This window comes from Platichthys flesus, chromosome 1 (assembly GCF_949316205.1).
Source record: "Platichthys flesus chromosome 1, fPlaFle2.1, whole genome shotgun sequence".
Classification (NCBI taxonomy): domain Eukaryota; kingdom Metazoa; phylum Chordata; class Actinopteri; order Pleuronectiformes; family Pleuronectidae; genus Platichthys; species Platichthys flesus.
In genome coordinates, this window is record NC_084945.1 from 23792795 (window position 1) to 23805556 (window position 12762).

Genomic DNA, 12762 nt, shown 5'->3' on the forward strand with positions numbered 1-12762 from the left:
GTGTCTGTGTTCCTGCAATGCTCAGCAGTTCTCAGTAGGCAGGTACAACGCATCATAACAGTACTCTCTGAATGAAAACAGATATACAAAGTGCGCATGTTGCGTGCATGTGCCTTCCAGGACTTGGCTCATTGGCCTTTGACAACACTGCTGAGAGGAACCCATAGTTTCTAATTGTTGAGTCAAGGTTTGAGGAGATTATTATCTCCTCAAACCTTGGCAGAATTAGCCTTAATACAAAATGTTGAAACTAAATGAAAACTTTTTCATATTTCACAAGAATTTGAAAGAAAGTGAAAAACATTTCTGGCTCCCACTGATCCAGATCTGATCCAAAACGTTATGTATTCTTCCGTGATCCAACGAAGCAAATGCAGATAAAAACAGAACCCCCTTGGTGCCTGTAATAATAACGGAGACCTATGTAAAACATTTGTCAGACATTTACCATGTCACTTAAATTTAAAAGGAAAATATTTAATCTCGAGCTTTGTGGGATTAGACCCTGACCTTCCCTCACCACTAACAAAAATAACCAGGGCCATGAAATAGTATGTTACAACTGAGCGGCCGACAAAAGAATATCGATCTGCACCATTTCATTCATCAGCATTCAGCTCTTACTCACTGTATGTGCACTACAGCTATGATTCCAGGCCCAAGCTGAAATTGGCCTCGGCAATAGTCTTACGTCTCAAACAAACATTGTATTTTTAACTAGTGTGCTGCCCTGCTCAGCCAGAAATGTTCAAATCTGTCTAAACGTACAGAATCCACTCAGAACAGATGAAAACATTGGGTAATGGATGTTTCCAGACTTACTTTCTTTTTCCTATTTTTTTCAAAGTTTGGTGTATGTGTGTGACTGACTGTGTGATCAAATGAGTGTGGAGTTATCCCTGCCCTTTTTCCGACTCCACGCTCTCTGTGCCCTCCCTGTGTGTTGAGTACTCGGGCCCGTTTGGGAAACAATACCAACACAGTATCCTGATGCAGAACAAGAGGTTGATGATGGACAGAAAACACAACAATATTTTGGTGTTTCCAGTCCCGGACAAAGCATGTTCTGTGACAAGCAGACAGTCTGTCAGTGTGAAGGTTTAGTCAGTGAATCAGTCGTTCAGAAAACCAGTCAGTCAGTAGCGTGCGTAGTGTCTACAGGCTGATTCGCCTCAGCAGAACAAGGATCTCCATTCATTCGGTGCATTCACAGCTCTACATGGCTGAGCAGTACTGTCCGGTTCATCTCCTGAGTCTCCCAGCAGATTCGAGACATCAAAACCTGCCAATCAGTTGGGCCTGACACACAGACGGCTCATAAAGTACTCTGAGCATCACAGACCGCCACAAAGAGTGAGCACATCATCGACCGTAACAGACCGTGTCTGGGCAGCCAAAATCCATGACCAATGAAAATCACTACATTCAAACAAAATGACACAATGTACCACTGTATCACATTGTGTCCAGTAGAAGCTATTTAAACAACCTGCATAGCATATGGATGGAAACGGGAGAATGAGGTATAGTTTTCATTGGCTGGTGCAAACCCGTTTCTTTTAGGATTCCAATTAGATGACTCAGGGACCGCTTCATTGGGTCTTGTTGCAATTCAATTAATGAAATAATCACTAGAAAAAAAAGGGGGGGGGGGGGTAGTTGGGGGTTTCACTTTTCAACAGAATCAGATATTGAGTTTGGTTTTACAATGAGACACTTGGAACAAGTAAAGTGATCACGTGAAACAGCTGCTGTTCAGTTCAGGTAAAGAGCTGTAGTTTGCCCACGGTTATTGACAAGAATATCATACGGTGTTCTGGGTTTCCCTCCTCTTCTTCATCCCCCCTCGCTGCTCTTAGTGTAAGGAGCCATCCCAGAGGAGATGTGTGTCCTAAAGCTTCCTGTGCATAATTACAGTGGGGTCATTGGGAGAGAAAAAATAAAAACTAACACAGGTGAAGCACTTGCTGAACATCAGTCCTGTTGGCGATGATGAGCTGGACATGTGTCTCTCCCTGACTCTTCCGCAATAAAACAGGATTCACACAAGATCCTTCTGCTCACCTTGTCACATCAAATCAAGATGGACTGTAGTTAGTGAGACTGTAGATCAAATCTCCCTTTAATTCCCTTTAATTCTGAGTGATGAGGCAGCATGAATGCTGGTCAATTTCTTTGGTGTCTGAGATTGGTGATTAAAGTAGGGATTTCCAACACGAGGGTACTTAAAGGTCCTTAGAGATATGTGGACAGATTGAACCTCAACTAAGTAGCTTAAAGTGTTAGTTCACTGAAGTGTTAATTACAATGTGAATCAAAAGTAAATGTACAATATCGAGTCCTCTGTACCTCATGAACACCATGTGTAGAGGGTGGGTTAGCAAACAAAATGCAATAAACGCTTAAATATTTAGCTAAAGGTACTCATTAAATGATTCAATAAATAACTAACATTATGGGTAAACTGTTGAAATTGTAAGCAAAATTAAATTATTTGATCTCATTAATTATTAAATATTTTTTATAGTTACAGTTACACATACATATCACATGTTTATGGAATAAATATTTCTAGAACAATAACTACAGCTCAATTGCTTTATGATGAATTCCACATTTTGTTGACTCTAATCACACAGACACAAACAAACACAGACATCAGAATGAGTTTTCCACATTCCTTAGTCTTTGTGTTAGAGTGTTTTGTTGGTGTGGGAAGGCAGAAATATCCCTGGAATTTGATAGAAAGGATGAAGGAGGTAGAGGTTAAGATTCCCCTCACCTTGCGGCATCCTAGCCTGAAGGCTATAGTTTCAACCAGAATTCAACAAAATGGAAGTTTTTTTATATTCAATTTTCTTTGATAAGAGATTTCCAAAACTATTGTGTTCTAATGTACCACACCTTATCAAGATAAGTTTCCTTAAATTGGAGGATTCTCTGTTATGTTACTAGAACAAAAACTCAAATCCGAAACCTGCATTTGGGTTTTCCAGGACACCACTCTATAATGTGGTTAAGGAACAAGAGAAAGAACCGTATTATCAATTAATAAAATTGCCATCTGTTCATGCTTTTGTTATTTGTGATAGTATATGGAGCTTGTTATATCCCTTATTAATACAGACGATGAAAAAAGCCCTTAAGTAAAGAACTAAAAAAATCTCCAACAGGGCCAAAATGTTCTGTTTTTCATCTCTTTTATTGTTTTTCTCCTGTGATCAGGTCAGAGCGAAATGATGAAAAAAAGAAGAAAAAACTATTCCCGGCAAATTCCACCAAACCTCGAATCCATAGACAAGAGACTCATGTCACTCCCCGGTCGCAGCTCATCCCGACATGACGGTGTTAACAGAGCACAATTAAAGGCCACATAATTACAGTAGGCACTTGGACACAGCCAAACCAGTAATGTTCACTTCCAGGAATTCCAGGGATGGGTGTGACTGTTCACTAAAAGTAGTCCTGGATGTGCCTGGTTTACTAGCAGCCCCTATAATTACCAGCCCTGACAGCCTCTGGGCTCTGGGTTAGGGTAAGGGGTGCATGACTAGTTGTTGTGATTTTAGTTGTGATGATCAATAACTTCTTTGGGGATTGGCTGCTGTAGCTTAATACAGTAAAGCTGTTTTTACAATCCTCTAAGGACAAGATCTTAATGCCATTTTACTGATTGCATACAAAAAGAATGGATCCAGCTTCTTGAAAAAGATTTTACTTGAATTACAAATAATTTATTAACATCACTCATCTTGTTGTATTACATTACAGCTGCATCAGTCCTTTGCCTCCCTCCTTGATCCAGAGGAAACTGAACCATGGTAGGATGACCATCATTGAGTAGGATGATTTCAGCAAGTAAGAATCTGAGGTAAGGACATGTAGCCTCCCTTAAATTCTATACACCAGTTCTTTGATTTGATTAATTAAGGTCCATTTGAACCTTTACAGATACTTAACATATTGACCACATAGACATGGGATTTGTGGCAGTAAAACCAGACCCCACCTGACCCAATTAGACTGAGTAGAATTTGGACCTGAACCTGGTTGGATCTCAATTACTAGTGGACCAATACTGTGTGTTACACTCAATGCTGATATCTAATCCCTACTAAACCTGAATCTCTGTCACAGAGGAAAAAATTATGAGTGAAAATATAGAGCACATTTCCAGTGCAGACTTTTGGTTGTATAAAGTGCATGAGTAAAGTGTAGCTGAAAGAAGCATCAATTTAGAAAGCGGGTTTCAATAACTGGCTCCGGAGGCACTGAAATAAGTTTATGCATCCCCAGAACCAGGTTTAAGCTTAATACACAGCAGAGATTGGTTTACTTTTGAAAACTCAGTGGTAGGTTTCGAAGGGAATTTCACCCAGATATGTAACAATGCTGTAAGAACTGAATCAGAATCAAACACCAGACATACACGAGTACTTAGTTTTTACTTGCAAGGGAAGTCCGCATCTCTGAGAAGGTCGCAGCCAACTTCAACGGAATTTCCCAAACACAGTGTTTTTATTTGCACAGCTCAAAATTACAACACATCAATTGGGTGGGGTTTTCATTTCTTGATAACTCCTTCTCTTCGGGGTGTTGCTTTATCTGGTAATACCCCATTCTACACATAATGGAAAAATAACCTTTATGGTTTCATAACCATAACAGACAGTTCCTTAAAAATCAACTTTACGCAAGGCACAGCAGTGGTTAGTCAGGCTAACTCTAACGTGTAAGAAGGTCGCCTACAGCTTAGAAGCTTACTTCAGCATTTTCCAGACAGCACTGAATAACAACTCCTACACCAGGTCATATTCAGTTCATGCAGGTCATATTCAGTTCATGGTAACTTATATAAAATTATTCCAACAGTAGGGATGGGCATAATTAATCGATGATCGATTATTGATCATTAAGAATTTCGTTGATTTTTCATCGACGGAAAAAATGGATTTCGTTATGTGGCAGGAGGTCGGAATATCCGAGTTGCCTGGAACGCAGCACAGTGAGGATGTTAGCAGCTGGAAGAAGAAGCCCGGAGCTAGCCTCCGCTGCTCTGCTTCATGTCCGCACACGGACCGTCAGTCCAGTCCACGGGGAAGGGAACCCGGACAGACCCAGGTCTGGATGAGGGGTTCCAGGAGAGAGGACGTGACAACAACCGGACTGAGAGGTCGAAAACCGTCAAATCGAGCTAGCTCTCAGCGGCTAGCTGCGGCTCTCGTCGGGGTTTGAGAGTACAGCAGCGCATAGTTTCAAGTGTAACCAGTGAACGGATCCTGTTTAACTGCCACAAGAGTTGTTCATCTTGTTATAAAGATCTCAATGAGGAAACATGCTGTGTTTTTTCTATTTTCACTGCATTTTAATATAGCCTATAAATAGTGAAATTTAATTTAAAAATATTAATGATTAATCGAAAATCGATCGTTAATTCTTCTGACGATCAATTAAAACAATTTAATCGAATGTCCATCCCTAGTCAGTGGTAGTGTATGCATTTGTCTGTCTGTCTGTCTTTTTGGATTCTACCACTGTAAGTAACCATGAAACCTTAAATCCCGACAAGATAAAAAGGCATTCAGTTTAATAATTTATTTGCCTACATAAAATTTTATACATGGTGTAATAGAAAAATACAGGATACAAAAATAAATCATTCAAACATGAAGTAGACTCGAAGTTACTTTTGTTTACCCGGAATATCAATGCAGGAGCTTACTGTCTCACCAGGAAGATACGTCAGCTAAATGACTACAAATGAGCAAACACTGACATGTCAAGTATGGTCAATTAATATAGTGGCAGGCTAAACAGCAACCCTGAAGACAATCCTTCTAGTTTAATGTGTAATCCCTTCTGTCAGGGGTTAACAAAAGAAAAAAATACCTTCCAGTAAATCCCAAAAGACCTAGTTTGTACTTTAATGATGTGCTTTCATCTCCTCAGACCATACAAAGCACCGGAAAAACATCCCCCATGCTGCTCAATGTGAGAGCATGTGAGTGCGTGTGTGTGTGTGTCTGGTGTGTGTGTGTGTGTGTGGGGGGGGGGGGGGGGGTTTGAGAGAGCGTGAGCGGGTGTGAAGAGACAGTGTGTTTGTGTCCCAGCATGCACAGACATGGCTCTTTTTTGGAAGAAGCCTTTGAGTTATGAACGAGACAAAACACCCAAACCAGATTCCAAACAACAAATGAGGGAAGTAAACACTGGAGAATGCATCCCCCACCACTACGATTGAAAAACACAACACTTTCGTGGAGAAGGAAACAGGCCTTGAGCCCTCTTTTGCCTGTAATAGTTTTATGAATGCGCTCAGGCTGAAAGCATGTCCTTTGTGTCAACTCTACAAAAACAGGCCTAGCACTTTTCCCTTCTGTAATTTATTGATCTGACGAATGACCGGGCCTGAAAATAAAATGGCTCTGAGTTGACTCTCATGTCAGCACGGCCTTCAGGCAGAGAGTAATGCACACATTTAAACAATAGATATAATATAAGACTACTTAAGCTCAACAGGGGGCCTTATCAGAGGTCACAGATGACAATCGTGATAATATGCTCAACTGTGGTCACAGTTTTTGCTGCTATTCATACAAGATCAAATAACCAGTCATAATTCAAAGAAAAGCAGCACCAGGCTTAACTTGTTTTGAAGCTACATTCTACTAACAAAGGATTGTACAGTACGTTTGTGTAGACAACCTATGATCCACAGGGGCTAAAGCTGCCAGACAACAACTTGAGGAAATCAGCACAGTGTGGTCGGCCCTCATAACAACTCTGCTATCGGCCTTCGTCACTTTAATGAAGCCTGGCTTTACTACCACCAGACCTCCCCAATAAAGTGCCTAATAAATAGCCCAACAATGTAGTCTCTGCAGTGCAGACAGCAGTGGAGCTCATGTTGTCTGAGATCAATTCTGTTTTAAGGCAGAGGCAGTGGCAACCGATGGCCCATTTGCCCCGGCTGACACACTCCCTCTGGAGCGTGGTAGACTGCTTATGCATCTTCACAGGATCATTCTCTACTTCTTCTATATTTAGTCCATTGAAACTGACTTAACAAGACATGTCAACCTCGCAGATAAGAGGATGCCAACTGAACACAAATAAATTAGCCATGCCTGCAACTATCCCATCCAGTTAGTCAGGTTCTGAGATATGACTGGGAACAAACTGCTACCAGGAGAATGTATGTGCACCCCATATCTCAGGATAGTTGGTGATGCTTCCTTAACACTCAACTGCCGAGTTTTATTTTTCAAAACTAAGAATACATTTCTGAAATTGTGCTGGCAGCAGTTAGTCAAGAGCCTAGGTCCATAATACAATGTTTTTATTTTGAAACAATATTTCCAAACTAAAATGATCTGTCTACACAAACCATTTAGCTCTGCATCGGTAATGACCTCTCACATACTAAATGCCGAATTATAGTCCTGCGACTGCAAGCGCGGAAGGCTACGCAGTTGCATCGACGGACTCGTTTTGGTTTGTACTTCACTAACGTGTTGTGCGTGTTACAACGCAATTCACCGCCAGAACACTAGGCGGAGTAACATTGTTTGTCGAAAACAAAACCAACAAAGAAGAGACGTCTTCTTCTTCGTCGACTGTTTATTTAGATCGCCACTCCGGCCCCTCATAGCCTATTTCTGGCGGACAAATCGGCCAGTCAGTGACGGTTTTTGCAAATGGTTATACTTTAGGATCTCTTCTGCCACGTGCTCATCTATTTGGTCCATATTTGTTATTCTAAATCTTCCGTGATTTCCGCGTATTGTGGAAGGGATGTAGTAAGCAGACCAATCATAAGCCTTGCGGGCTGCGTGAGGCTTGCGTCGCTTTGTCGTGTAGTTAGAAAAATTGGCGGACGCACGCAAGCCGCAGGAGGGCATGCGAGGGGCGTGTTGCGTGTTTTGCATGCATGCGTGCAACCCGACTATAATTCGGCCTTAACACACCTGAAAATAAGGCTGCACCAATCGATTTTTTTTTTATCAATTAATGTAATGATTATTTTGTATTACTCTACTTGGTGGACTAGTGGCAGAAACTTGGACTATGGGTATAAAAGGTCTCTGGTTTGTCTCTGGTTCGACTCCACGGAGAAACAACAAAAAGACGAACATTGATTGATCTGTCCAAAAAATCCAAGAGGATTCTCCCTACCCTGTCTAGTGCCCCTGAGCAAGGCACCTTACTCCCCCAACATCTGCTCCCCGGGCGCCATACATGGCTGCTCACTGCTCTGTGTGTCCTGCACCAGATGGGTCAAAAGCAGAGATTAAATTGCCCTACCTGCATGAGTGTGCCTGTGCATGTCTGTGCATGTGTTTTGGGACAAATAAATGCATCTTAATCTTAATAATGAATTTATCAAAAATAAAAGTTTGAGTCAATTTATAATAATCTTTTCTTAAATACAAAATGACAAAAAACTAAGTATGCATTGCAAGGCATTATTTCACAATTAAAAATAGCCCAGTTTGAACTGCTAATCTGCCTTTTTACAGTACCATACAGTTGCAATCAGAAATATTCAACTTCGGATGCCTACTTTATGAGTTGAGTGATAAAGAAAATCAACTCGGAAAATGCATGATGTAGTATTTGTGTGTAGCAGTATATTTTGTTAAGATAGCCATGTCACGATTATTCAACCCCTATATAATATTGTTGTTTTTAAAGCTGTCTGACAGTTTTTTTTGTCCTAAAGTTGAGTTGAAACATTATTAAGCCTTTGGGAACTCTATACTGATCCTTCATTTGCTTCAGCTGTGATGCATATATAAGCCCTACCCATGAAGGTATTCAAGGTGAGTTGCAATCATGGGAAAGACAAAGGAGCTTACACAAAAGTGGAGAGAGTAGATTATTTCATCACACCTGAAAGGCCTTGGGTAGAAGAAGAATTCCCCCAAAAATGATATTCCAAGAGACACAATTGGGAACATTATAAGGAAGTTTACAACTGATGGAGCAGCTTCAAAGCTGCCTGGCCATGGAAGAAAGCCCAGCATTTCATCAAGGACCCTCAGCAACTTAGTCAGAACAACTCAGATAAATCCCTGTGTGAATGCAAGACACCTACAGGATGACCTGATGAAGGCTGGTACAAGTTCTGCAGTGGCAACTATAAGACGTGCACTGAATAATAAAGGACTTAATGGCCGGCTCCAAGACTCACTCAGCTCTTGACCACAAGCAACATCAAAAGTCGACTAGAATATGCCAGGAGGAATTTGGATAAGCCTACAGAGTTTTGGGTGACAGTTCTATGGACTGATGAAACCAAACTGGAACTGTTTGGACGTATGGACCAGCGGTGTGTCTGGCATGTGAAAGGCCAGGCTTATGACCAGAAGAATACCATCCCCACAGTCCAGCATGGAGGTTGGTCAAAGGGCTGTTTTTATGCGGCAGGAACTAGCAATCTTTATTGTGTACATGGCATCATGGATTCACAGAAATACCAGGCCATTTTAAAGAGGAATGTGATTCCTTCTGTTGACAAATTGAACCGTGGTGATCATTGGACTTTCCAGCAAGACAATGATCCAAAGCAAAATCTCCCAGTCCACCAAAGCTTGGTTGAGAAAAAGATCCTGGAACGTCCTGGAGTTGCATTCACAGTCACCAGATTCAAATTTGATTGAAAATCTTTGGTGAGATTTAAAGAAGGCAGTTGCAGCATGGAAGCCATCCAACATCACTGATCTAGAGGCTTTTGCACTTGAAAAATGGGCAAAGATTCCAATCGAGAGATGTAAGAAGCTTGTCCGCACTTACCGAAATTTTTTTTTAGAAGTTATAAAAGCTAGGATGCGCCACAAAGTACTGAAGCTGGGGGGTTGAATAATACTGCACATGCACATGTGTTGAAAGAGTTACATTTTTCATTTGAACTTCAAAGTTAAGTCAACTTCTGTTGTCAAAATAACTAAAATACGCATCAATAATTATCTTTTGTTGTTTGATGAGGTTTTTTGTAATTTATTGTCATTATCTGTCATCCACATCACTATAATGTCAATTGAGGTGAGGGGGTTGAATATTTCTGATTGCAACTGTAATTCTCCTAAATAAGATTTGTTCAAGAGTTCCATTCAGGTAGAAGGGAATCTATCAATCTACATTAAGCTGTCCATCAAAAAAATTATGAAAACGAAAGTAAAATTCAAGGAACTTTCTGGAGGAATATCAAAACGTTGTGAATTCAAGTTTAACAGTCTATCAACAACTAGATTAAGTAGCCTTGTAGTTACTTGACTCCCGATGAACTGAAGTGACCTCTAGAAATGAAATAAAAAAGGTATTTTCTTGTTTCATGTAAAATAAGGTTTGCATAAAAAACAAATCTAAAAATAAAGTGCTTAATTTTTGAAAAATATATATATATATATATATCCCCTTTTCTTATTTTTTCCTATTATATAACTACATATCACATAAAGACAATCTCAACAATCAATAACAACTAAACAGCTTTAACCGTTTATATTTGTACCTACTTTCTCTGGATCAGTGACAGAAGTAAACTAACATGTGCTGCAAGGATTCACTACCGTAAAGACGAAAAAGCTGTGAAGGTTAAAATAAGACTACCATAAATACAAGAGAAAGTTTGCAGGTTAAAATAGAAACGCTACATAAAGATCTAATAAAAGCATCTGGGTCCGGCCCGGCCGCGTTCCGCCTATTTGTATCCTTTGCTAGCGCTTTTGCACAAGCAATGTTTCTGCCCGTCCAGACTACAATGAAGCCCTGAAGTTTTCAATCTAAAATGGGGCCAACGGCATTTCTAAATGTCTTAGATTTAGGAGCTAAAAAACTCTTAGTAGTATGGATGAAGCCTGAGTGTAGCAATGTCTGTTGGACATGACAACAACTGTGAATGAGAGCAGTGGCCCCAGCATTCATGCCTAATGGTGTCAACTGTGGTTGTAGTGGCACCAAGTGGTAGAAGTAACTGTTAGAAGTCTAAGATGGAGACGTAGTAGTTTTAGTAAAATAAATTAGTTGTAGCAGAATTGGCAGATGGCTTGCTAGTTAAGGCAGAGGTAATGGAAACAGTAGTAGCAGCAGCTGTTGCAGTAGCACTGGTAATAGAAGTTCTTCCACCCAAGGTATTCATTTTGAGTAGTTGGCTATTTCAAAATAATATTGACATCTATTTCCTGTCCTTCACAACTCCCGCCTTGTGAAAAACAATATGTTTCAGTCTAGTCTCAACAGCGTGGAGATAGAAAGATGTCCTCAAACCAGGGGAAACGGCACCACACAGTTACACTTGAGCTCCTAACCAATTGTACAACAAAGATACGTAGACAAAATGCCTAAAATGCTAACACAAATATTATATTTGATCAACTTTCACTCCTCACATTATCACTTCACCTGTAATGTTGACGATATAGGAATTCCAGCTCATTTGATTGCGGCTGAAAGAAGACACCAACAGTCACATCAATAATTAGGTAGCTGTGAAGACAACTGTTGACAGGACTTACAGGAGTTACATGATCTGGAACTATACTGTGTCCAGTGTTTCCCAATAATTACCAAGACTGTGGTGACTCGGCAAAGTCTAATTTGCCCTTCCCAGTTTCTCATTACAAACAGACCTAAACATGTTTAAGTGAGTTGCATTAAAGTTTCCACAAATAACGAAAAAGAGGAGTGGTCTCCATTTTTTAATGTTGACAAGTGAAATAATAAATAGTACCAACTTTTGCTCCTCCACTTGACCCGCCCCTGGATCATCCTCCATCCTCAAGACACCTCCATCATTCTAACATCCCTTCATCCATATTCCACCCTGGGATTTCTTTCCCAGCATGCTCACACTGCCACTGCAACAACGCACAAAGCAGGCCAGGTGTATGCGTCTATGTTAGAAATATTTGCATCTCCGTAATTTGAATGTTTATGTTTGCCTGCCTGTATCTTTGTCTTTGCTTCAACTATGTTTAAATGATGACGACTGCGCGGGCGTGCATGCATGTGATCAAGGCCAGTCCTGCGACAGTTTCATGTCACAAGTCTGAAAACATCATCATGCCGAGTTTGCAGCAAGGGGCCAGTCACCAGGGAAACAATTCCGACACACACATACACACACACACACAAATCTGAAAAGCACCAGCAAAACAAGTCATCGAAAACACTGCAGTCGTATACACTGAATTAAAGGGATACTTCAAACTCACTATGCTTTGAGTGGTTTAATTATAAACCAATCTACTCGCTCCTTTAAATCGGTTTGTTTAGGGAATGCAGGAGAGAACATTTGTATTAAACCAAATAGCTTAAAATAACTGTCTCTATATACCTGATACAGACTCTTTTGAGAGAATTGCAGCACATTGTGTTCCCTCAGGTAACCAACCTAGAATATACGTAATTTTGTATTTAATTAAACAGATGCTGACAATGAGTGTCATTGCTAATACTCAGAACACCCACAGCAACATGGGCAGAGGTAGAACCGTTGTCAGCACTGATACCTATGATTAGCTCTTTATTCATGTCTTCTTAACTAGGATTTAAACACCTGAGCTATATATATGACGACATTCCTCTGCACTCCTCCTTCCCTGCAGCCCAAACACAGCTACTGACCGTTGGCAGGCCACCGTTATGGACACTGGGTTGTTCATTATATCCCAGAGTTACAAAAACAGGCCAAAGGCTAGACTATCTCCAAAATCCATTTGCAATTCAAATCCCTAATGAGCTTTCATGTGTGACAGTCTG

At 40.5% G+C, this 12762-nt stretch overlaps 1 protein-coding gene across 1 annotated transcript in view; it reads right to left on the bottom strand.

The window, feature by feature from the left end:
• The window catches only part of igf1rb (insulin-like growth factor 1b receptor), a 42388-nt gene that overhangs the window by 22004 nt on the left and 7622 nt on the right, over positions 1-12762 (bottom strand). The gene's annotated exons all lie outside the window — the stretch shown is intronic.